Below are 23,674 nucleotides of genomic sequence, written 5' to 3'. Positions count from 1 at the left end.
GGAGCCTGGAGTGGGCTCTTCTCTGTCCCAGGCCTCAGTTTCCCCAGCTCAGACAGAGAAGCATCCATCTGTGGATGCTTCTGGGCCTCACTGAACCCTGGCACCAACCTGGGATAGCCTCAGGAAAGGAGGCTTATTTAAGCACACTGCCTCTAACCCCAGGCCAATCCCAGGCCCCCCAAGTCTGCCCAGGGACCATGGGGTCCTTGGGTCAGGAGCCTGGGAGGACACTCCTGCATGAACCCTGCCCAGACTCCCCACATCAGCACACATCCAGAGAGCCATCCCAGCACTGCCCTGGACCCACCCTTGGCCTTCTCTGCCCAGGCCAGCTGGAAGCAATCTTCCCAGAGTGGGCAGGTGGTCCTCCTTAGTGGGCTCCCGTGAGGCCGTCCCCAGCCCAGCACCCACGCAGAGGTGGCTCTGCTCGCACTGTTGCCTCAGGCCCCTTCCCTACTGCAATGAACCAAGCGCTCTGGAATTCACAGAGAAATCAGGGGTCTTAGCTGCTGTTTTTCTTGGCAAGGTCTTATCACAAATTAGTGGGGAAGCCCGAAGGTTAGGGTTTCCGTCAGTTCAGCAGAATCTGAGAAGCAAGGCTCTGGACTCCAGCCTGAGTCAGAAAACACTTGATCTGCAGGGCCCAGGACTGCTTGGCACCCAGGATGATCACTCGGGCTGGGTGACTGTTGCTGTGGGCAGAGGTGGGGCCTGGGGGGGACGGAGTATCTGTGCAAGTTGGTGGGTTTCATGAGCCTGGTGATGCCCTGATGTCTTCCTGGGGTCACCCCCAGCTGAAGGCATGAACATAGCTGTGGAGTTTGAGTCTGAGTGAGGGGCTCTGGGCCCTGCTGGCAGAACGGGGGCCCAGACTCGTGGAACGGGCACATCCAGGAAGGGGTGAGGCAAGTCTGGGTTTCTCTTGAGGGAGGTCCCTTTGGCACCTGGGCACCTCAGCTCCTCAACCACAGGTAGATGCCCGGTCTCTGTTTCAACCACTCATGGAGATCAGGGACCCTAAACAGACCAATATGGTGTCCTCCACTGTGCAAGTGACCTCTTCTGATGCAAAAGTCCATCCCAATGCCACTCCTGGGTCAGAGGCAGGAGGCGAAGCTGAAGCACAAGGTAGCCACCAGCAGCCCACAGAAGCAGAGAGTGATCCTGACGAGGGCCAGCCTCCCCCGCCCTGGGCACAAGTCCCCTGATGGGGCAGGCCCAGTGCCTCCATGAAACCGGCTGCTGCTGTGCACACGGGGCCCTCACCACAGCGCCTTGCTTCTGTCCCCATCTCACGCATCCCTGCCAGCCCTGCCCTGGTGCCAAGTCAGACCCAGTACTGGTTCCAGCGCATGCTTGGGCGACACCCAGCTCTCTCAGTGAATCGTGCCCCTGACTGTTGGGTTTTTCACAGCAGATCTGGGTCCTGGTGGCAGGACCAATTGCAACCAAAGGCCTCCGAGGGGCTACTGTTTCCAAGCACTTGCTGTGCTGGGCCCTGCGGTTGGCACCTAGCACAGATCACTGGATTGGTCATGTCGACCCCATGACAGAGACCACTGTGTCCCCATTTTAGAGAGGAGAGTGCCAAGGCTCAGGACCTTTGGGTGACTCCTTTTTTTCTTTTTCTTTTTTCTTTCTGGCACTGGGGATTGAACCCAGGGGTGCTCTACCACGAGCTACCACCCCAGCCCTTTCTCTATTTTATTTTGAGACAGGGTTTCACTAAGTTGCCCTGGCTGGCCTTGAACTTGTGGCCGTCCTGTCTCAGTCTCCCGAGTTGCAGGGATGACAGACATGGCCACTGTGCACAGAATGAGGGGAGGGCAGGAGGGCGGCCGCTCTGGGCTGCCCAAGACCTCCACCCTTCTGCATCTCCTGGGTGCCCTGGGGTGTGCTGAGGCTTGGCCATTGAGGCATTGAGGGAGGTGTGTGTCTGATACCAGAAGGCTCATGGACAGGCCCCTCCTGGGCTTCAAGGCCCCTTCTCACTCAGGCACAAACAGCTCCGCAGGGCTGCTGACTGTCCCCTCCTCCATGACAGTATTGTCTTCTCCGGGATGGCCCAGTCCTCGGCCAGTCACAGACCTGGGCTGCTGGCCCCGTCCCACTGTGCAGAAACCCAATCCAGCAGGGAGGATGGCTGTCGCTCGGAGGATTTAGGGCCGTCACCTGGCAGAGCAGAGGGCTCTCTACCCCAACAGAACAAGTGGCCCCACACCGAAAGGTGACACCATAAAGCCATTCTGAGCTGGCGGGGGGACTGCGCATCATGTGGACCTGGGGCGGGGTGCTCTGTCTTCCTTCCTGGTCTCCTCATGGCGGCCCCCACCCCTGGCGATCTTATCAGAGTGTCTAGGGCCAGATGTGATTTTCTATCAAGAGCATGGAACCCTGGGCAGGCCCGAGGGGCCACATGGGGTGGGGCAGGGGCAGACAGGGGTATGAGAGAGACGCAGGCCTCCACCGGATGGGAAGGGCAGATTCCGTCACACCTGCGGCAGATGGAGCCGGCACCCGCTCCGCCAGTCCCACGGCATGCTCCTCCGCCCCCTTGAACAGGGCTGGCCTTGTGGCCAGCCGCTGAGGACCCTGTGAGGTGGTCGGCCCATCCTCTGCTGCCCAGCCCCAGCCCCGCTCAGGCAGCCTGCTCGGCCAATAGGAGACAGTAGCACCTTCCAGCCTCTAAGTTTGGGGACAGCACTGATTCTCTGAGTGCCAGGGTTGAGTCGTTGTGGCTCCCTGACACTCCCGTCACACCAGAACCCCGGCCCAGGCACGAGGCTGTTCTTAAGGGCAGACGCACAAGAGCCACCTGGTCTCACCTAACACATCCTCAGCCAGGAGGAGAGCCTTGGGTGCCTCTCTAGTGACAACGACACCGAGGCCTGGGAGAGAGGGACTCACTGGGGTCTCAAGGCCTGGAGCCTAGGCTGGGCTCCACAGCTCCAGTGACCCTGAGGCCCAGCACCCTGTGGGAGGCACCGATCTCTGTGTTCCTGGCTGGTCCAGAGCTCCACAGGGCAGCACTGTCAGCCCACTGCCCTTGGGTGGTGGCGGGTCACCAGCAGTCATGGTGGCACGTGGAGTTCCATGGACATAGAGATAGAGGGAAGGGAGAGAGGCAGGAGGGAGAGAGGAGAGGCCCACCTCTCCGGACCCCATTCTTCCCTGGCTACGCCCCATTTCCCTTCGCCTGACGGTGCTGTCCCCCTGTGTTGGGCTGCCCTGTCTGCAGCTGCTTGCCTCCTGCTCAGCTGACCCTCAACCCCAAGGCTGCTTACATTGGCTTCGTGACCTCTGGGCCAAACCCTGTTACCAGCTCCCAGCTCACCTTGGGTGTGGCCCCGCAATGCAGCTGACACACAGCCCCTCTGGCCTCCTCCTGTGGTGGCCAGGTCCCCGCCTACCAGGTCTTCATTGGTGCCCCTCCTCAACCCCTGAGCTCTGAGGCTGGTGGCCCAAGACTTGGCCAGGACCTTGTCCTCTCCTCTGACTGCTCTCGTTCAGGAATCTGGTCTGACCTTGGGACTTCGAACTCCAGCCTCATCATCAGCCCTGACTCTGGCTGCTGGCCAGACTCTGCCCTCGACATTAGATCCCCATGACTACCTGCCAGTCCCTTGGCACATCCACCCGAGCACTCGGCAGTGTCTAAACTCAACCAACCCTGGGTTCCCAGTCTCGCCAGGCCACAGCCTCGGCAGCCACGTCCTTCCCGAGCTCAGGCTGCGGGCCAGCATTCCACTCCCAGGACCCGAGCGCAGGCCTCGCTTCTGTTGCAGAATCCGCTGGCTCTCTCCCTGCCCCCACCCTGCGTCTGTGGTCAGGGCCTGAGCTGCCTGCCCCCAGCTCCTGCCCTGTCGCTGCACCAGCTTCTGGGGGGTAGCTGCTTCACATTCCTTTGCACAGAGCTCCAGCTGGTCTTTAAGACACCCCTGCTCAGCACCCTCCTGTGGCCGTGGGGTCTGTTTCTGCCTCCTCTCCTGGCGGTCACTCCACCTCTGCCATGCTGGCTTGCTGCTGGTCCCCCACACAGGCCAGGCACCCTCCAGCCTGGGGCCATGTGTGATGGGCCACCTCCCCGGGGCTAGGCAAGGTGCCTCCTCCATCTCTGGCATCTTTGGCCAGGTCATAGCCTCACAAAGTCTCTCTCCTCTCCTAGCCCTCTGGACTTGACCTCTCTGACCACCACGTCATTGTCCCCCACATCATCAGTGCTCACCTTGCTGGGTCATTCTCTGTCCCCATCTGGAAAGTCACAGCACAAAGCAGGCCTGTTTGCCCACCCCCGTCGCCCACCTAGAGGGTATCTAGGGAGCTCAGCATGGCCAAGGCCACTGCAGCCAGGTGCCACGTGCTCCCTGACTCTGCAGGGCCTTAATAGTCCAGGCAGGGTGAGACTCGTGACGCCTGCTCACGTCCAGGGCTGCCCAGACCTGGCTGAGCCACATCCCCACCCTCCTGCATGGCGCCCGTCTCACAGATGGCACGCGGGGCTTCGCTGCACCCTCTGGAGGACTCAGAGAGGTCTGTGGGCGAGGACCAAGCCAGCATCAGGGCGCCACAGCTCCTGGCTCAGCAGCCCTGCGGGTGCCTCTGTATGGATGCGCGTGCCTGTGTGCGTGTACTCAGGAGCCGTGCGGGCCGTATTGCCACGTGCCATCCTGTGTGTGCCGCCTGCGCGGGGACATGAGCAGCTGGTCTCTGCATGGCCAGCATGTCCTCTCTAACCCCATCCCTGGTGGGACAGGAGGCTGGGCAGACCCCAGCTCTGGCTGAGGGACAGCGTCCCTGTCAGCCCCTTAGGCACAGCCCTGCAGGTCCCCCCTGCGGGACCTGTCTGGGCCTCCCAGCCCATCCCAGGTCCCGGGGCTCTGGGTCCTACCACCCTGCACCCGTGGCCCCAGGCGGGCCAGCTCCGCCAGGTTCTGCATGGCTGCCACTGCCACAGTGGAGTCACGGGGGCCCACCCTGTCCTCTTCTGTCCTTTCCTGCTCTCACCCAGCCTGCTTTTCTTCACCTGTCACTCCTGATGAGCTGCCACGTCACCTGTGAGCCCTGAGGGGCAGGAGCGTGCAGCTTTGTGGCTCCCCAGCCCTGACTCACCAGAGCCGAGACCTCAGCAGCCAGCCCTGTTCCCAGGGGGGCGCAGGGCCTCCCACACCCTTTGCTGGGCAGGCCTCCTGGAGGCTGCTTACCCTGTGCAGAGTGGCCGCCACCAAGGAACCCCTGGCAGGGCAAGGCCATCAACCAACAGGGGACGGGGTACTCCCAGTCTGCGTGTCCCAGGACACTTACAGAAAGAGCACCCCTGAGGTGGCACAGTTGAGTCTCCTGGGTCACCTCGAAAGAAGCCCACTGTGGAGCCTTCGTGCAATGGAGGAGGGACAAAGTCTGACCAAGGGGAGTGACAAGAGGGCTGGTGAACAGACAGGCAACACAGATGACGTGACTACAGGCGAGCCTCCTCTGAGGCTTGGTCATTGTCTGCCACCTCAGGCCACTGGAAAGGACAAACAGTCCTCTGGAGTGGCCACTGACACTGTATGCTACGTCTTGACCTGCAGAGAGGAGCAGCTCCCCACAAAAGCATGAGTTTAGGGCGCCCTGAACCCCCTGGGAGGGAAGCCTGGAGAAGCCTGCTGATCAGGGAGCCGGAGTCCTAGGAAGTGTCCTGACCCCATCTGCGGATCCCACGCACGCCAGGTCCGGAGCACCCATGGCAGACCTTCCCCTCGGGCTGGAGACAGCCATGGGCTGGCAGAATTACTGCCAGACCCCGGGGCTGAGCTGGGGACCTGAAATCTTGCCCGGCCCTCACAGCGCCCAGCAGGAGTCAGCTTATTAGCAGCCCCCAAACAAAGACTCAGAAGGCTCAGGTCCCCTAGCAGGAGGCCCCTGCGGGGCGCCTCTCAGTCCCCAGAGCACTGCCTTTGAACTCAACCTCCACGGAGGACAAATGGGGAAGGAGCTAGTGGTGGGTGGTGCTGGATGTTTGGTAACTTGTCATGCTGTCTCCCTGGAGTTGGCCTGGCCCCCAGGGCTTGTCTCCCTGGTATTCAGAATGGATAACCTGAAAACGGCCCACCAGCTCCCTCCCCACCTTTAAAAAAAAAAAATCTCTTTACAAGCTTCAAAAGACAAAGGCCCTTTCTTGTATCTGGGGCCCTGCTCCTACAGGTGGCCAGGGGCTGGCTGTGGCTCTGGGCTAGAAAGCTGTGACTGCCAGTGCCCCCAAAGGCTGGGGAGGGCGGGGGCGGGGGGCTGGCGTAGCTGCCGGGACAAGCTCATCTCCCTCAGTGGTCTCAGGGCCAAGCCAGGCCCCAGCTCCCAGCGAGACCTGTTTCCCAGCCCAAGACCGTGTAACGAGGAAAATGAGGGGCGATGGCCCCAAGTGATCCAGGAGCACAACTCTCTACAGGTGGAGAGAGATAAGAACCCCCCGGACAGCACTGGAGTCTTGGGATCTCAAATCCAGGCCTGCCCTACACATGGCTCCCTTGTGGCCAAGGAGCTCAGCGTCCAGGCAGGCAGGGGTTAACAGCTCACTCTGGGCTCTGGCCAGCCTGGGTCCCACTCCCTGTGCAGAGGCAGCCAGGTGACCTTCAGGGACTGCCTCTACTTAGGAGGCTTCCCAAGGCCAGCGACCCCCTCCTGGCCTTCAGTTGTCCCCACACAAGGCCAGTGTGGGTTTGGCCCAAAGGAGGCCTGACCTCAGCCTGGCCCCGGAAGGCAGCCGAGCCAGAGAGTTTGTGCCTGCATGTGCAAACGGGCCGGACGTGGAGAGCTGTGGACATGTGTGCGCCTTGGAGTCACTGCAGATCCTTCCTAGAGATAATGAGCAGCAGGGACGTGGGACTTGTCTGGAGTCTTTTTAAGCTTTGTGTATGTATGCTGTCCATGCAGAAGACTCCTGTGCTAGCTGACATACTGGAAATTTTTTCTGACAACCCTCCAGGGAATTAGGGGATGGATCCCTCCTGCCTGGGTCAGCACCCAGGGCGCCTGGCAGCTGGGAATGGCTCTGAGACACTGAAGTCCAGTCCTTCTGAGTTCTCTATGAAGTGCTCTGCTCGTGCCCAGGTGCCCCAGGGGTCAGGCCCCAGGTCTCGCCCATGAGGTGTTGGTCCAGTTCCACCTCCGTGGAGAGCTTTCACCTGTGTTTCTGCCTTTCCATAACTGAAGGGTAGTGATACGAGGGTGTCTCTGGAGGACCAGCCACCCTGGAGCTGCGTGTTTCCCTGAAGCCAGCAATGAGCGCAGCCCAGAGCTCTGTCGAAGGCCACCTTGGCTTCCCTTCTGCCACTGCCCCACCATAGAGGCTTCCCCACCTGTTCCGGGTGGTTCTCAGGACGGCAGGACTGAGTTTGTGTTCTGATCTGCTTCTCCAAGCTCAGCATGTGCACATGGGGTGTGACGACGGCATTAACCACCATTGTCTCACGTCTGATGGCTGCATCTGTGCTTCTGATCTGGGCTTGCGGTGGCCGAGAGGCCTGGTACAGTTAACACACACCCCACCTGAGATGACGGCAGCCCAGGAGGTCAGCTCTGCACCCCAGAGCGGCGGAACCCTGCTGGCCACGGGGCCTCCTGAGCCCAGTGTGTACTCAAGCCAAGTTACAGGGGCAGGTTCCCGGCCTCTGCCTATGGGACAGATTCGGAAGCTCTGGGCCTGGCCTAGGAATGTGCATTTTCCAAGCTTCCTGACCATCCAGGGGCGTGGGGAGAGGGCACTGATCTGAGGGCTCCTGCAGGGGCCAACCTGGCCTCTTCTCAAGACACCTGTGTTAAAATGTGTACCTGGACACTGAGCGGGGCACTTGGTATGGCACCAGCCAAGGCTTGGTCAACACCAAGGTGGACGTCAGCCCCTCATGTGGCCCTCACTGCAAGTGTCCATGCCCTGACAGGTGTAAGAGGTCGTAGGGCGGGTCACCTGGGGTGCAGCCCTGCTGGTCCAGGCCATATGTGCGCTCCCAGGAGCCTCAGTGACGGTGACCTAGATACGCACCTCAACTCTGGAAGTCAGCCGTGCAGCCATGGGGGCTGAATCCTAGATCAACCAGTCCTGCTCCCCTTCATTCTGCTCAACCAGGTCTTGGGAGCAGCACCCTAGAGGTTGGGGAGCTGAGCCGTCCGCAGTGCAATGCACGTGTCCCTGGCTCCTGGAGGGGCCCTGACCTAAATATGGGTGAGGAGTGAAGGACGATAATGTGGAAACAGACAGACCAGGAGGCTGACCTAGGCAGAGGCCAGTGTGAGTGAGGGCCAGAGCCCAGCAGGGCTCTCTAAGTGTGGGGGCCTCTCAGGGGCTTGGGCTTGCAACCAGAATAAGGTCAGTGTGTGCAAGAGGGCCAGGGAAAGGAAGAGGCAGAGGAAGGCAGTGAGCAGGAGGAGGGCCTCCCAGGCTCAGTGGGGCTCTGAGCCCAGGACGGGGCATGCAGCCCTGTCAACCAGAGCTCACCTTGAGAAGGGAGTAACTGCAGACGCGGAGCTGGGGGGAGGCGGGGGGCAGAGACTACGCCCTGTCAACAGAGCGAAACAAGAACTGCTTCCACAGCAGCTGTGCCCTGCCCAGCCTTCAGAGACTAAGGAAACAGTGAGGCTTCATCTTCTTTTGACCCCAAAAGGACCAGGACGCTAAGCTATACTGCTCTGTGGGATTTGAGCCGGGAGCCCCTGGGGCATGCAGGTGTTCAGAGGCCCTCTACCCAAGACTGGCATGGTGTAATGTTCTCAGCTCACTGTGACACTTCTCCTGTCCCTTCCCTCCATTCCTGGGCTCCTCCTGCATCCGGCTGCTGCCTGTAGGACCCCAAGCTGTCCGTCTCCTGCCTCTTATGCTCTTCTGAGAGCTTGTATTTTAAACAAAATTGAAAAGCCAGTCAGTACAGGCCTGAGCACTTTCCTGAATGTGAGGGGCCAGAGCAGGAACGTTCCTGGGTGGGGAAAGCAATGCCGGCCTGGGTCTGTCTTCTTTTACCTGTCCTAGCCCAGGACCTGGTGTGGCAGAAGCCGTAGTTAGAGACCCTGTAGAGGAAGGAGGAGTGGGAAAAAATAAAGAAAAGAAAAGAAGGAAAGAAAGGCAGAGGGCCGAGCAGGAGGGAAGGAAAACTCCACCTAGCTACCTGAAGCCTCCTTGTTTGCGTCTGGTTTCCCAGCTGAGATCTGGGGACAGACTGGGTTTACTGAAGGGCAAGGGCGGATCCAGGTGGACGTGCGGGTCCTGTCTGTCCCTGTACCTTCCTCCTAAACAGCACTGAATGTTGCTGAGGTGACCCACCCAAGCCCTGGAATTCCAGGGATGCTGTGCTAGGCGTCATTGCTGTCCCTTACTGGGACCTGTATAAGTGCCTGCTAGGGGAGGCAAGGAGCCCAAGGCTGTTTGCAATAGAGGCCTCTGACCCCAGCAGAAACCAGCCCACCAGGTGGGTTGGGAAGTGCTGAGGGAGGGCGGAGGCCCTGGGGCTCATTACTCAGCAGGGCCTCAGTCATCTGACTGAGGCAGGTCCACCCAGTGGCCCACCTGACTTCAAGATTCCCGGGCTTGCTGGTGGGCATTTGTTGATCTCCTCCTGTACTCCTGGCCTCAGGCCAGCGGCCGTGCCTGGAAGTTGCCCAATACTCAGGCCTCACTTTGCTCTTGCTCCTGGCTGCTCGGTCTCCCTCCAAACATGGAAATAGAGAGGTTGCTCTGGCCCCAGAACACCAGGGCCCACGGGCTCCCAGCCGACTCAGGAGGAGCTGCAGGGTTCTGTGGCCCTTGCTCAGAGGGAGTTCCCACATCTCCACCAGCCAGAGATCTGGAGTCCCTTGCCTGCCAAGGCCATTCCCGGGAAGCCCTCAAGAAAAGAGGTTCTGGGAGGCAGGGATAGGCATCCAGGGGCCCACGGAAGTTCCTGTCTATGCTGAAGCTGCTGGCAGGCCAACCTCCAAGAGACCTGGTGCACAAGCCCGAGCCAGAAACCCGAGGAGGACATGAGCAGCCAACAGGAGGGCCACCCAGCCATCCTGGAGAGCCAGGTGCCTCAGAGGCCACACGTCAGGGGAGGTCTGTCTCTCACTGTGGCTCTTGGCTGGCCAGCCACTCAGCTCTACCATCTCCTCGTCCCACAGGGGTCCCTGGATGAGCGGTGGGGTGTCTAAGGAGACTTCACCTCGGTTCCTAGGAAGAAGCCACCTGACCTGGTGCAGAGAGGGTGCACATTGCCCTGGGGTTATTTACAACTGCCCCAAACGTGAAAAATTGTAAGTGATACAAACAGCAATTACGGTGGGCCCAGCCTCTGAGACAGAGGAGGCGGGCAGGGAAAAGGGGCTCTGACCTCCCCAGGCTCGGTCAGCGCTCTGAGGGTGAAGCTGCTCCCATCGCCGTGTGGGATCATCTTGCGTGGCAGGTCAAAGGCGGGGCACCGCCCCAGGGTGGCTCAAACCCTCTGAAATCTGGTTTTACGAGAGGGAATTAATCCCGGAGCTGCAGGCCTGAGGTTGTCAGGGAAGCCCTGTTTTATTGCAGGTGCTGGAATCAGAGATGCGTAGGCTGGTGGAGGGCAGCCTCTCCCCGCCATCCTGCACCGAGCAGGTCAGCGCAAGGGGTCTGGCGGAGACGTGGGGGACAGCTTTATGTTTTGCACCATCGTGGTTCCTGCCCTGGCCACCCCCTGCCCACTCAATCACTCAGCTCTGGCCGATGTCACTGCTCCCTCACCCCAGGAGTCTAGGCCAACACTGCAGCAGGGCACGTGGGCTGCCCTCACCTTGGCTGAGCGATCCTTCCAGAATGGGCCACCTAGGGTGCAGTCAGAGAAATCTTTGCACTCATGGGAGCTGGCATCAGGGTGTCCAAGGACAGGTCAGGGACGTGTGTGATGCTGGGGCTGAGCTGCCCACGGCTGTCCTTGTCAGGCATCACTCAACAGCGTTACTGCTTCTCCCCACCCCCACATGCCAACCACCTGATTGGTCAGGACCTGCGACCCCTCTGAGTTCTGTGCATACAATGGCTGCCTCCCCCTCCCAGCCTCCTGTGCTCTCTGTAGGGTGCAGGTGGATCGCAGACAAGCTGGAGAGCGTACGTTGTCAGGCTGAGTCCATGGATCTGGACTCTTTCAGATGGGCACATATGTCTGCATCATTTCCTCACTTAAGGAAGGAACCTGGCACCTGAACGACCGTGGTGCATTTGCCTTCCCTCCCTCCACCACCCTGGCCTCTACAGTCACACACCACTGCTCCTTGATGAGGCGAGTGAGGCTGGTCCCTTTGCCTTGTGCCTTTGCCAGAGCTGTGCTCTCTGCTTGCCTGCACACCTCTTCAAGCCTGCATCTCTGAGGGGCCCCAAGGGCTCCACACCCTGCAAGCCCCACCTAGCACACACCACGGCCTGAGCTTCTCCGCTCACCCAAAACCGCCACGGCGTCAGAGCCCAGGACCCTGCGGGGGACTCAGAGACAAGCAGGGGAGGCAGAGGGCAGCCTTGGTTCTCCCTGGTGTCAGAATGGCCACCCAACTGCCCTGTGTCCACCCCAAGCCTACTCAGGTCTCCCAGGAGAGCTGCAGAGGAATGCCAATGGCTAGAACCCATGACCCAGCAGGTGGCATGGTCAGCAGGGACAGGGAGTGGGCTGAACATGGGGCTCAGGCTACGTGAGGAGGGGGCTTCCAGGGAGGTGAGGCCCCCTCACTCCGCAGGCATGGAGTGCTGGAGTGCTGAGCCCCTGGCTGGGTGGGTAAGCAGGACTTCTCCAGGCCAGTCGCTTTGCAGAGCCAGGACTGTAGCAGCCAGCAGCAGGCCACAGTGCACAGGAGAGGCCCAGCCTGAGGCTCTGGCCTGTGGCCTGGACACTGGGCCTCTGCAGAGACTGCTGGCAGGCTGGGGCCTTGGGTCTCTGTGCCCCTTGGCACCCCCAACAGGCCCCCACATGGCAGGCACGCCAGAGCTCCCCGAGTGAGCGGGGAGAGGGAGTCCACACAAAAGCTGTGCCGGGAGCAGCGTGCCGGACCCTCGCGCCTGCAGGGCCGGGCTTGAGCAGGGCTCTGCTCATCTGGAAGCAATACCGCGGTAACGCAAGACGCCCGAACACGGCACATTCTCCAATCCACAGACTCCACAGCGAGCAACACGGATCTAATGGATAATCTCACCAGCAGCCAAGAGAGCACAGATTCCTTCCTGGGCCTTCACCTGGCCCTTGGCTGCTTCTGGAGCCCAGTTCAGCCCAGATCCTCAGATCCAGGCCGACCTGGGATGCGGCTGTAGCTCACTTGGCTCCTTCCCTGGTGGGGGTGGGAGTGGGGAGAAATGGAGAGCTGCTTGGGGGCAGCGAATGCCTGTGCTCCAGCCCCCAGCCCGTCCTGAGGAAGCTGGGGAAGTGGGAAGCCAGGGTGGTGGTGACAATCAGAATCTCCACCGGCTACAACTTGTTCTGGTTCGGGGGAGCAGAAACCACTTCTGCAGCTCTTCCCAACTTAATATAGCTGGAATAATAAAACCAAACAATAAAAACCACAGCGGAAAAGATGATGGAGAGTTTTTATAGCAAGCAGCAGAGGAAGCGCCCAGAAGGCCGACGAGCGCAGCGAACAGTATGATTCAGGGAAGGCTTCCAGAAGCGGGAGGGGAGCGGAATGCAGGTCTGGCAGGCCAGGCGCAGAGGCGTGGGGCTCCCCCGCCGGCCCATGGGCCATGTCTCAGGCAGGGTCCTGGCCACCCCTGGGGGTCTCATTCCAGGAGCTCATTAATCCTTCCCTGATTTGAATCCCTAGAACATCAAATGCATCACAGTGTTGCTAATTTTGCAGGGAGTCCTTACCAGGACCCCGCCTAGCCCATGGCTACCTGGGCCTCTCCAGGGAGTCAGCCTCAGAGAGAGCTGGGGAACAGAGTCCTTCCACCTGCCCTTTTCCTCCCAGTGTCCTGAGACCCTCTGGGGGCTTGCATGTGTGCTCCATGCCAGGAGCCACAGAGAGCTACGTGCAGGAAAGGCGCATAAGCCTGGCTGCTTTGGCTTCCCCAGCCTGGGGCGTGGTTGATTGAGGGTGAGGACCAAGGCCAGCATCCAGGGGAAACTCTCACGGCAGCTGAGTGGGGCCAGGGGCCTCAGCCACCCTGTCTGCACTTTTCAAGAGGAGTGGAAACCCCCAAGTCCCTCACCTTCCCCATCTCATGAGCTGGGAATGAAGCTAAGAGAAGACCAATGTGGCGCCTAGGGATGGGGCAGAGGTCAGGCCTGGAGGCCTGGGGACCCAGGTGGGGAGGGGCTCAGTTCTCTAAAAATGCTTCACGAGACTCTGGGGGCCCTACTCTGAGCCTTCTACCACCACCCAGGGCTGCTGGTGAGGACATCCCCAGGTGGGACTCCTGGTCCTCCCATCTGGGCCCCAGGAGGGCTGTGAAGACCTCCCGGGGAGCCCTGGGCCCTGCCCCCTGGAGGGCATGAGGCATGAGTCCATCCTTACCACACTGTAACTCCCACAGGGAACAGAGGGCCAGGCGCGCGGAAGACCTTCAGCAAATTCAGCGCACACGGGTGAATGAGGGAGAGAGCAAACGCCCATAGCTCAAATGACAGGCAAGCACAAAGCCCCTTCCTGGACCCCAAGGATTCCAAAGCCAGCACCTGCTTGGGTCCCAGTCCCCCACCCCTGACTCTCAGGGGGCAGGGTGTACAGGCAGTATTGCCCCTTTGTGCAGATGGGGGAAGAGACTAGGTGAGGCAGGGCATACTAGCTGTCTGTGATCCAACTTAGTCCAAACGCCTTGACCCTGCTCTGTCCAAGGGTCTGGACAAAGGGAAGCAGGTGAGCAGCTTCTGGCCACCTGCCTACCGCTCCACTTATCCTGAGTATACCTTGCCTTTCCTCAAAGGCCCCCTCCTCAGAAGCAGTACCAGGACCCTCTCTCTAAAAATTTGCAAATTGGATTTGAGACCCCTGAGTTTAAAGAAAATTTGAAAAATCAAATTCCTTGTGTAAACTGCCAGAGTCTTGTTTCTCTGGTGTGAGGACCTGAGATGTCCCACTTGTTATTTAAGGATTACTTATTAAGGGGATCTGTGATAAAATGACTTGCTTGGGAAACAGCTCAAGTATAGCCACAGACTCTCTGGGGGCTCTTCTCCCTGGGCCAGGCCTTGGCGTACATAGTTGAGGACAGAGGACTTCAAAGAGCCTCATTTTGGGGTGGCCCTCACACTTAGAAGACAACCAAGGCATGGGAAGAAGTCCCTACAAGGTGCCACAGAGCACCTGGATAGGAGAGGCAGCTCAGGGCATGGTGGGCTGTGCCCCAGGGAAGCATTCAGAGAGGGAGGAGAGCTGGGGGACTTAGGGGATGTGCAGAGCTGGGACTTGGACAGCAACGCGCACACCGTGGAGACCACTGTCAGATATCATGGGGGTGGTGGGCTGTGTGACCTGGAGTGGTGGGGAAACTCCATGGGAGATGGGCCTGGAGGGCGGGCAAGACCTGGACATGGGAAGGACAGCTGCTGGTCACTGCTGCATAAACCCCCAAAGGACTAACAAAAGAAGTGTAAAAGTTACGTCTTGAAAACTGTAGGATGTTCTTAGAAGAAAAAAATTTAAATCCTATGCACATCCCATGTTCATGGATTGGAAGACTTAACATTTATTAAGACAGAAATACTCTCCAAAAAGTCTACAGATTCCATGCAATCCTTTTTGGAATCCCATTTGGCTTCTTCATAGGAACTGATGATCATAAAACTCATATGAACATTCAGGGAACCAGAATAGCCAAAGCAATCTTGAAAAAGAACAAAACTGAAAAACTCACACTTCCTGATTTCAAACTTTAGACACCGCTACTATAATCAAGACAGTGTGGTACCATCAATAAAAATAATCACACAGATTAATGTGATAGAACCGAGAGTCCAGAGCTAATTCCTCACATTTATTGCCAACGATTTTCCACAAGGTTGTCTGAATCATTCAGTGGGGAAAGAGTAGTCTTTTCAACAGGTGGTGTCGGAGCGACTGGTCACATAAAACAAGACAGTCCCCTACTTCACACCACATACAAAAATTAAAATGAATCCAAGATTTAGATGTAAGAACTAAAACCATGAAACTCTTAGAGGAAAATACTGGGGTAAACTCTCAGGCTTTGTTTTTGCACATTAGTACTTAACTATATCACAAAAAAACAAACAACGGGAGAAAAAAATAGACAAACTGGACTTCATCATAGTTAAAATGTTTGAGAGTCAAAGGACCCCATCAAGAAAATGAACAGAACCCACAAAATGGGAGAAAATATATCTGATGTGTCTAGAATACAAGGACCTGTATGTAGGATGTAAAGAACAACTTCTCCAACCAATAAAAAGACAAATGACTCAATTAAAAATTGAACAAAGGATGGGCGTGGGTATTTCTCCAAAGAAGATATACAGGGACATGCAAGCTCAAACCACCATGAGACACCACCTCTCTCCCATCAGGATAACTCAAACCCAGCAGGCAGGGACAAGTGTTGGGGAGGATGTGCAGGGACAGGAGCCCTCCTTCCTGACCAGTGGGGAGCTGAAGGGTCTGCAAAGTTTGACAACTCTTCAAAGGTTAATCCTACAGTTACCACAAGACCCAGCAACCCTTCTCCTTGGTATAGGCCCGAGAGAAAGGAAAGGCTGTGTCCACAAAAGGGCTCAGACCAGAATACTGTGGCCATTTTATTCATGAGAGTTTAGAAGTGAAAACAGACCTGGCATCTATGAGTGGATAAAGAAAACATGGTCCCTTCATGCAGGGGTTTATTATTTGGCCATGTAAAGGGAGGGGACACTGACCGTAACTGCAACATGGTACTGAGCAGAAGAAGCCAGATACAAAGACTGAGTAACATCCGACCCCAGTTGTAGGAAATGCCTGAGATGGCAGACCCGCAGAGATGGCAAGCAGGGTGGGAACGGGCAGCGGAGGCTAACGGATGCAGGGTTTCCTCTGGGAATGCTGAAAATGTTCTGGAACTAGACAGAGGGGTGGTTGCGCAACTCTGAACAAACCGAGAGCCGTGGAATCGTACACTCTGGGTGGGTGAATCGCATGGTACGTGAATTCTGTCTTAATAAAGCTGCTGCACACACAAAAAAATGAAAACCCAAAAATGCAATGCTAACAAAAAAATGACCCTCCAGGACCACGACACCACAGCAGACCCCGGAATAGCTCTCGGTTCCAGGATCCTCCTGGATTCAGGGTCCAGGAGGCCCCCGGCCCCAGGGCTGAACCTCCGCCCACGTCTTGCTACACGGCTCCCAGGTTTGATGTTTCTCATGGTGGAGGCCCAGGAAGAAGAGCCAGCAGCCCTCTGCAGCTGGGGCTGGGGGTGGGGGCCTGGAAGCTGTGCAGCAGGGATGGAGGCTCCCACGCTCCAGGGCCAAGCTGACGTGACTAAAGCTAAACAGACCCCATGCCACAACGGGGTTACAGCTAATTCTGCACAGCACACGGAGCCCTCGCCAGCCATGGCAGCCTCGGGGAGGGGTGGCGGGGCAGGCAGCCCCACAGGTAATTGCACGCGGAGTTTATAAGGCCCCTCAGCTCTTTTAAACATATGCTTCTCTGATTATAAACAGCTGATGGCTCACAAGATTCAGATTTTCCAGCAGAGCTTCCAAAAAAAGATTGCACTCCAAGCAGAGAAAGGTGACCGGGCGCTGCACTGCAGACGCAGATCCAGCATGGTTGCTCACAGCTGGACGCCCCGTGGCCAGGCCCTGGACGTGCCACATCCTCAGAATGTTTGCTGCTATTGACATGTCCCAAAGAAGGCTCTGGCCCTGGCTCTCCGCCCAGGGAGGGGACAAGGTGGTGGAGATGAGTCCTGAACAGACTGGCCCCCTGCTTTCCTGGTACTGAGGACGTGGGAAGCCTTCACCTCCTACCCTGAACCTTGCGGGGCCAGAATCAGAGGCCCTGGGTGAGGCTCCTGCCTGGCCACTGCCGGGTCAGTGGCACCCAGAGGTTTCTACACTGACCCTTCTGGAGGTTGACTCTTCCCCTGCCTGGGCCTCAACCTCCTCTCTGCAACCTTTTCTGGGGCTCCAGGTGCGGGAAGGGGGTCAGAAAGAGCCAGAGGGGCACGGAGAAGCAGGAGTGCCAGCAAGGAGCCCAGCGCGAGGGCCTCCAGGAGAGGCTGCTCCTTGCTTTGAGTAGTTCTTGCTCGGCCATGCCAGTGGGCTGGGTCACTCGCCCAAGGAAGGAGAGGTGACAGACTGGGTGTTGAGAAGTGTCAAAGTCCAGCCTAGTAAGTGCTGCTGTTGATGGTCAGAGTTTGGTCAGGGGTGTCCTCTGCCCACTGATAAGAGATTCTCCAAAGCCTCTCCTGCCCAGTGCCACAGAAGAGTTTTGTGACCAAGTAGGGTTTCTTGGGGTCCCTCATCTTGGCTGTTTGTTGGGAGAATCTCGGGGGCAGAAGCCCAACCCCAGGGGACCTGGGCATTGTAGAAGGCTGGCTGCCCACACTGCCTCCCCCACCTGTGCATGGTCACCTGGTCCCAAATTAGAATTGCAGGGGTGGCACAAGTGTGTTCAGTGCCGAGGAGGCCAGATGCGGGCAAAGGTCAATTCCAGGAGGGGAGGGGGAAGGACAGACCCTATCCCCAGGATGTTAACGCAAGGCCTCGCTCAGAAACTCTTCCCTCTGTGATGACTGTGAGCCCCCAGTGCACTGTGCCTTGGTTTCCCCATCTCCAGGGTGTGTGGTTGAGGAGCGGCCCTCAGAACTGGTCTTGCACAGGAAGTGCTGCAAAGCTGCCGGTAGCTTGGGCAAGCAAAGCCTCCCTGCGTAGACTGGGCCCATCCTCGTCCATTCACCAGTTGCCTGGGTCCTGCCGCTCATCCCACGCAGGGGCCCTGAGTTGCCAGCCCAGCACCTGGCTGAGAGTGAGGCGCTGGAGGCAGAGCTCACCCAGCAAGGAGCAGGGCAGCTCTGTGCCACACGGGTCAACGGGCAGCTCCACACTTGTCCCCAGCTCTGCAGGGAAGTCCACCCAGTGCCTGTAACTTTTGTCCCCACAGATGCTCATGGAGCAGGAATGATCCCTCCTTCCAGTGTAGGCTTTCCCCAAAGATCCAAGGAAGAGAAGAAATTGGGTTGGGGGCTTTGGTGCCACTCCCCCCCCACCTGCAGGGCCTCATCCCTACCCCACCAGGCCTGCTCCCCTGTCCCTGTGGCTGATCCAGGAGAAGATTGTTCAATGTTCCTGGGCACAGAAAACAAATTAGGGACAGTTGCCTGACTGCAGGCCTGTGAGCACTGCCCTTAGTCTTACCGGGTCCCAGAACTAGATTAGGACCTTCGGGTTGGGGAGGGGAGTCCTCTGTTACTTTCCCAACAGTCAACTTCTCCCACCCATGGACTCACAGTCACTCATCACACCTGCCCAGAACTCAACAGCCCTCTGTGGGCTGGGGACACCTGCTGGGTCGAGGCTCTCTTGTCGCTGAGACTGGGCTCTGCACTAGGTTTTGGTTCTCCTGGGCCCTGGAAAAGCCACAGATCTTGAGTACAGGGAAATTCCAACAGAGTAAAACTGTGACATGAACACCCAGGGCAGGTACACAGTCTGGCCACGGCACCTTTCCGGGTACTCAGAGGCCACTTTCCTGGGAGCCATCTGCCGTCGGTGAAAGCAGATAGGCAGGCTGAGGCTGGTGAGGGTGGCTGTGTCAGCTGAATGTTGTGGAGGGACACATCGCCCCACAACATCACAATCTGAGGCAATAGACCTTTCTTCCCTCACAAGGGATTGGGGTTCAGGGGTTTGTGATGGCCTGGCTGGGTGGTCCTGGCTCAAGGTCTCTTGTGGGCCACAGAATCCACTCTGACCCCTCCTGAGGCCTCGACACTCAGCACAGGGCCCTCACCATGGAGCTGCTTGCGTGTCCTTACAACATGGCGGCTGGCTTCTCCCAGAGTGGGCGATCCCAGTGGAGAGTGGCAGTGCCTTTTATGGTTTCATCTTGGAAGCCACTGTCACTTCCTCCACATTGCATTTGTCAGAAGCAAGTCACTGAGTGCAGCCCCAACTTGGTGGGATGGTAACTGATCTCCACTGCTTGGAGGGGGGCAGTCCTGAGGCCCTGTGGACCAGCCCACAGCGCGCTGCCTCTATCAGTCCTCTCTCTCTCTCTCTCGTTTCTGCCTTTTTGGTCCCGATCACAGCTATCCTGAGAGTCTGCCTGGCTCATTTGAGAAAGCTCTCCTCAGGCTCTCTGGAGCCCTTCATGGCCCCCTGCCCTGTGCCTACTCCCCTGGTTTCCTTTGAGCAATGCCCCTTGACGTGAGTGAATGCAGAACCTGGAACAGAGGAGGTTCTCTGCCAGCGTCTGTGCTCACCATGAGTCCCACTAGGGCCCTGACGCGCTTACAAACCAACTTCGGTCTCCGCAACAAAGGGGTGGGGGGACCGTCCTAGCTGAGTGGGGCTGTGGACATAGTGGGCTTGGGAGGAAGCAGGCTGGCATGGGCTGAGCCTGGGATGCACTGTGGGTGGAAACTGCTTCTAGAAGGTGGTGGTAGAAAAGGCTCTTTTGGCGGTGGGACTGGCAGGGCCTGGCTCCCTTCATTTTCCCAGCCCCTGTGCCTGGCATCCAAACAGGCCCCAAGCAGGTGTGCGGAGACAGCTGTGGAGTTGCCCGCGTCGCAGCGGGGGCTGGGGCAGAGCTGGTCTGCTCGCTGGGGCTTGGCAGTGCGGTGCCCAAACACAACACAGCACAGCTGCCCTCCCATGGAGGCTGCCCACACCCATGCTGCCTCTCGTGGGACCGGGACCACCTGAGCCCACACCCTGGCCTCATGCTGTCACCCAGCCCTGCTGTGGTCACATAAACCTGAGGCACGGCCTCATGCAGCACCGTCACCTCATCCCTGGCCCCAGAGCCCCTTCTGAGGTCCCTCTGGGAGGAAGGGTGCCTCTGGGGCCTGAGGTTGACCTGGACCTGGCAGGCTCCATCAACCCGAGCCCTGTGTCCCACTTGGGACCCTGGGTAGCAGGGGGATGGCACCGCAGACAGGCCATGCTCACAGAGCGAGGGTGCTGCTGACTCGAGCTGTCCCTGCAGGAGGGGCGTGTGGAGCAGATCGTGCCCACGGCTTTCGTAAGCCCTGGTTCGCGTGCCTGTGCTTCCACTCCTCCGCCTGCCCATTGCCATTCACGGCTCTGCTGCCCAGCTGGGCACGGCTGGGGTGGGTCATCCCGCCGAAGCCACTTCTCCAAGGGTCCCTGGCCTAGCTGCTCCTTCCGGGGCTGCTCTCCCTCCAGGCTCACCACTCCCGCCAGTGAGAGAGGGTCTCCCGCGGCCCTGCTGACTCGCCTCCCTCCAGTTCTCTGCATCCGGCGGCCAAAAGATATTTCTAGCAGGATGACCGGACCTTTGACCCTGCTCTGCCAGAGACCTCTCAGAGACGCCCCACTGTGTTTTACCCACAACCGCAGCCCTCAAGGCCTGAGCCCAGCGCTTGCCTGTCCTGGGAGGGGCTGGTGAGCAGCCTGCGCAGAGAAGCGAGGGCAGGCGTGTGGGTGCAGCAGAGAGCAGGGCAGGAGGGCAGGCACATGTCTCACAGGCTGGCTGGGAGCAGAGTGGTCAGCAGGCCCCGACACTGTGGGGATGGAGGGGAGGCCCAGGTGGAGCAGACGCAGGAGGCTCATGGAGGCTGTGGGAGGTGGAAGCTTCCAGAACAAGGCTGTGGGCAGCAGAATCGGCAGAGACCCGTGGCCAGCTAAGAAGCTACTAGGCGGAGGATCATAGAGGTCCCAAGACCTCACCCAAACAACCACAGTGGTGTGTGAGGGGCTGAGGGGGTCCCAAGGAGCGGGTGTGGAGACAGTGGGTATCACTGAAAGGACTGGCCTCCAGAGCGGGCAACTGGGCAACACGTCTGCACTGAGGGACAGCCCTGGGGTCCTTGTCCCCTCCTCACATCTGACCCCTTTGGAGGGCACTGTGGGGTGAGGGCCTTCCTCAGAAGACAGTCTGCTAGGCAGCCGTGAGACTTCAGAGGGAAGCAGCAGTTGGGGCCCAGGCTGAGCCTGACACTGGTTTCACCCTTGGAATCTGGGGTAGGGTGGGGAAGGACTGGGGCCCTGAGAACCCCTCGCAGGGCTGCCACGTCCGCTGTACTGGCGAGGGGCTCCCACCCCAGTGCTTCCTCCCGCCTTGCCCTGCATGGAGGAGGACTGGTGTCTCCCCTGGGACCCCGCCGGGGCTCTGGGCCCCATCTGCACTTCTGTGCTGGCAAATGCAGAAGAATTAGCTCAGCAACTTCCTCCCCCTAATCCCCCACCCCCACTCTAAATACCTTGGAATCAAGAGAAAAGCCGAGTGGACGCTTGGAGCCTAATTCTCTTCAGCTGTGCGTGCGTGCGTGCGTGCTCTCGGGAGCAGAGGCTTGCAAGGAAACCTTTTGAACCCCGAATGTTAGAGCTGGAGGGAGCACAAGAACATCAGAGGCCCCACCACGTCCAGATGAGATAGACCAGACGCAGGAGGAGGACAAGACCTGCCCTGTGTCACAAGGGAGCCCAGGCGGAGGCCACCAGGTGCCTGGGCTCTCTGCCTTGTACCCACCCCCACAGTTCCAAGCCCCAAGAAGGTGACAAGGCACAGGCACCAAGTCCCAGACACCCATGGCCAGAGCCCCAGGCTGGCCTGGACTTGAGAGGGAGCAGAGTGCAGCCCAGAGGCTGGGACTGAAGCCCCCTCCCCACATCCCGCCAGTGCCCCAGGCCAGCTCCCTTCTCCCTGGGCCAGCCTGGCAGCCCCTTCTGCCTCTGGGCTGGCCAGGAGTCTGCCCAGCCTCGCATGCCTCTCAGGCCAGTTCCCACGTGTCTCTTGTCTCTCGACGAGACAACAAACCCCTCTCAGTCTCAGACTCCCCCAAGGACTGGAGGAGAGCGGGGTGGGGGCACAGCAGGTGCGCGGGCTGGCAGGCGGCACTAGCTGATTGACAGCGCCCCGTGTGCTCGAGGGGCTGAAAGGACGGCACAGTCTCCTCGGCCTGGCAAGCCCACTCCTGGGAGTGGTCAGAGGAGACCTGGCGTGGCTGTGAAGTGGCAGAGCCTCAGGATGTGGGCTGCGGGGCTCCCAGGGCCTGGGGCGCAGGCTGAGTGGGGCGGAGCAGGCCTGTGGCAGGGCACCACGGACACGTGTTCCCAGCCGGGCCACATGAGAACACAAACTTACCAAGCGCAAGATGGAATAAACTTAATTTTCATGATTTGAAACGTCGGTTTTCCAGATACCATCCCGTTTGCTCTCTTTGGCTCTCTTCACTGGGTCAAGCAGCCTGCTAGCTTTTTAGCCACGTTCACACCCTGAACACGGCAAAAGGGAAGCACTGGAGAACCGGCTCCAGGCTGGCCAGTGAGGCCCAGAGGGTCGAACGGGCACTTGGCACTTGGCACTTGCACGGGAAAGGCAGCGGGGCAACCTGCAGTTTCCTATCAAGGAGGCGTCACGCGAGTGTGGAAATACGTCTTTGCCACTAGAAATGGAGCCCCAGCACCCAGGGAGTTCTGCTTTGGGGAAACCTGCAGTCACTCACTCTAGAGACCTGGCGCTCCAGTTCCCCTGGCCTCCTCTGAGAGACAGACACGGACATGCAGGGAGGGGTCCAAGGAAGGGCCCTAGCCTCCCATGGAAGGGCAGGCAGTGGGAGGTTACAGGAGGCAGAGGCCGAGGGCCTAGACCAGGCTGGGAGGTTGAGTGAGCTCTGTGCAGGAGGGAGCAGGCACTGCCAGGGGCCCTCCGACCCAGGCCCCACCTGCCTCCCCACATAGGCTGTCAGCACCACGGGGCTGATAGCATCACCTCCAGCAAGACTGGTCAGGGTTCCTGGGTTGCAGACTGTGCCAGGACTCCAGCCACCCCCTACTTTTCTCAGCTCAGAGAGATCCTAACAGAGGTCACCCCAGGCTCCTGGAGGCCAGGTTGAGGGGGCAACACTGGGCTGCAGGAGAGGGGGCCCCTGAGAACCTGTTTGTTCCTAGGAGGCAGGTAGGTGGAGGGACCGCTTGTGAGCAAAGGCCCCAAGCCCCACTGTCCCATCAGATTTTACTCTCAAAATGCAAGTTCAAAACTAAAATGATCAAGAATCTCAAGATGGTGACAGCAAGCCTCCTGGGCACAGACACCAGGCTTATACTGCCACACATCTGCCTCTGGGATAGGGTGGTGACAGGAGGGACAGCCTTCTGCATCAGATGCATCAAGCCCTGCACTGGTTGGGAGGACACAGGCATCAGATGACAGGAGGTCTGCCATGCAGCCTTCCCATCGCCTGGCAGGAGGTGGGAGAGGGCCAAACTGGGCATGACTTCTGAAGGTCAGAAAGGAAGCTCCTGATGTCAGAAATGATGACACCATTTTCCCTTTCCTCCTCCTCACTGAACAACAGAAACACACACGCACACAGGAAAAAAACCCAGAAAACCCCAAAACCTGACCCAGTTACAGAGAGAGAGAGAGAGAGAGAGAGAGAGAGAGAGAGAGAGAGAATGGGATTGAGATTCCTGCTTTTGTAGATATGCATTTTCAGCAAAAACAGTTGAGATGAATGGCTTCTTGCAAGCCTCGGGTGACGGTGGCCTGCTTGCTCGGCTGGCTCCAGCCTCCCTGTTTCCTCCCGCCTCTGTTTGAA

General features: G+C 58.8%; 1 protein-coding gene across 2 annotated transcripts in view; it reads right to left on the bottom strand.

Annotated features, from left to right (window-relative positions):
- Nucleotides 1–23,674, bottom strand: part of KCNQ1 (potassium voltage-gated channel subfamily Q member 1) — a 321,727-nt gene that overhangs the window by 102,486 nt on the left and 195,567 nt on the right. The gene's annotated exons all lie outside the window — the stretch shown is intronic.

This window comes from Sciurus vulgaris (genome assembly GCF_902686455.1).
Source record: "Sciurus vulgaris genome assembly, chromosome: 11".
Lineage (NCBI taxonomy): Eukaryota > Metazoa > Chordata > Mammalia > Rodentia > Sciuridae > Sciurus > Sciurus vulgaris.
This window is presented reverse-complemented; position numbering and strand designations above follow the sequence as displayed.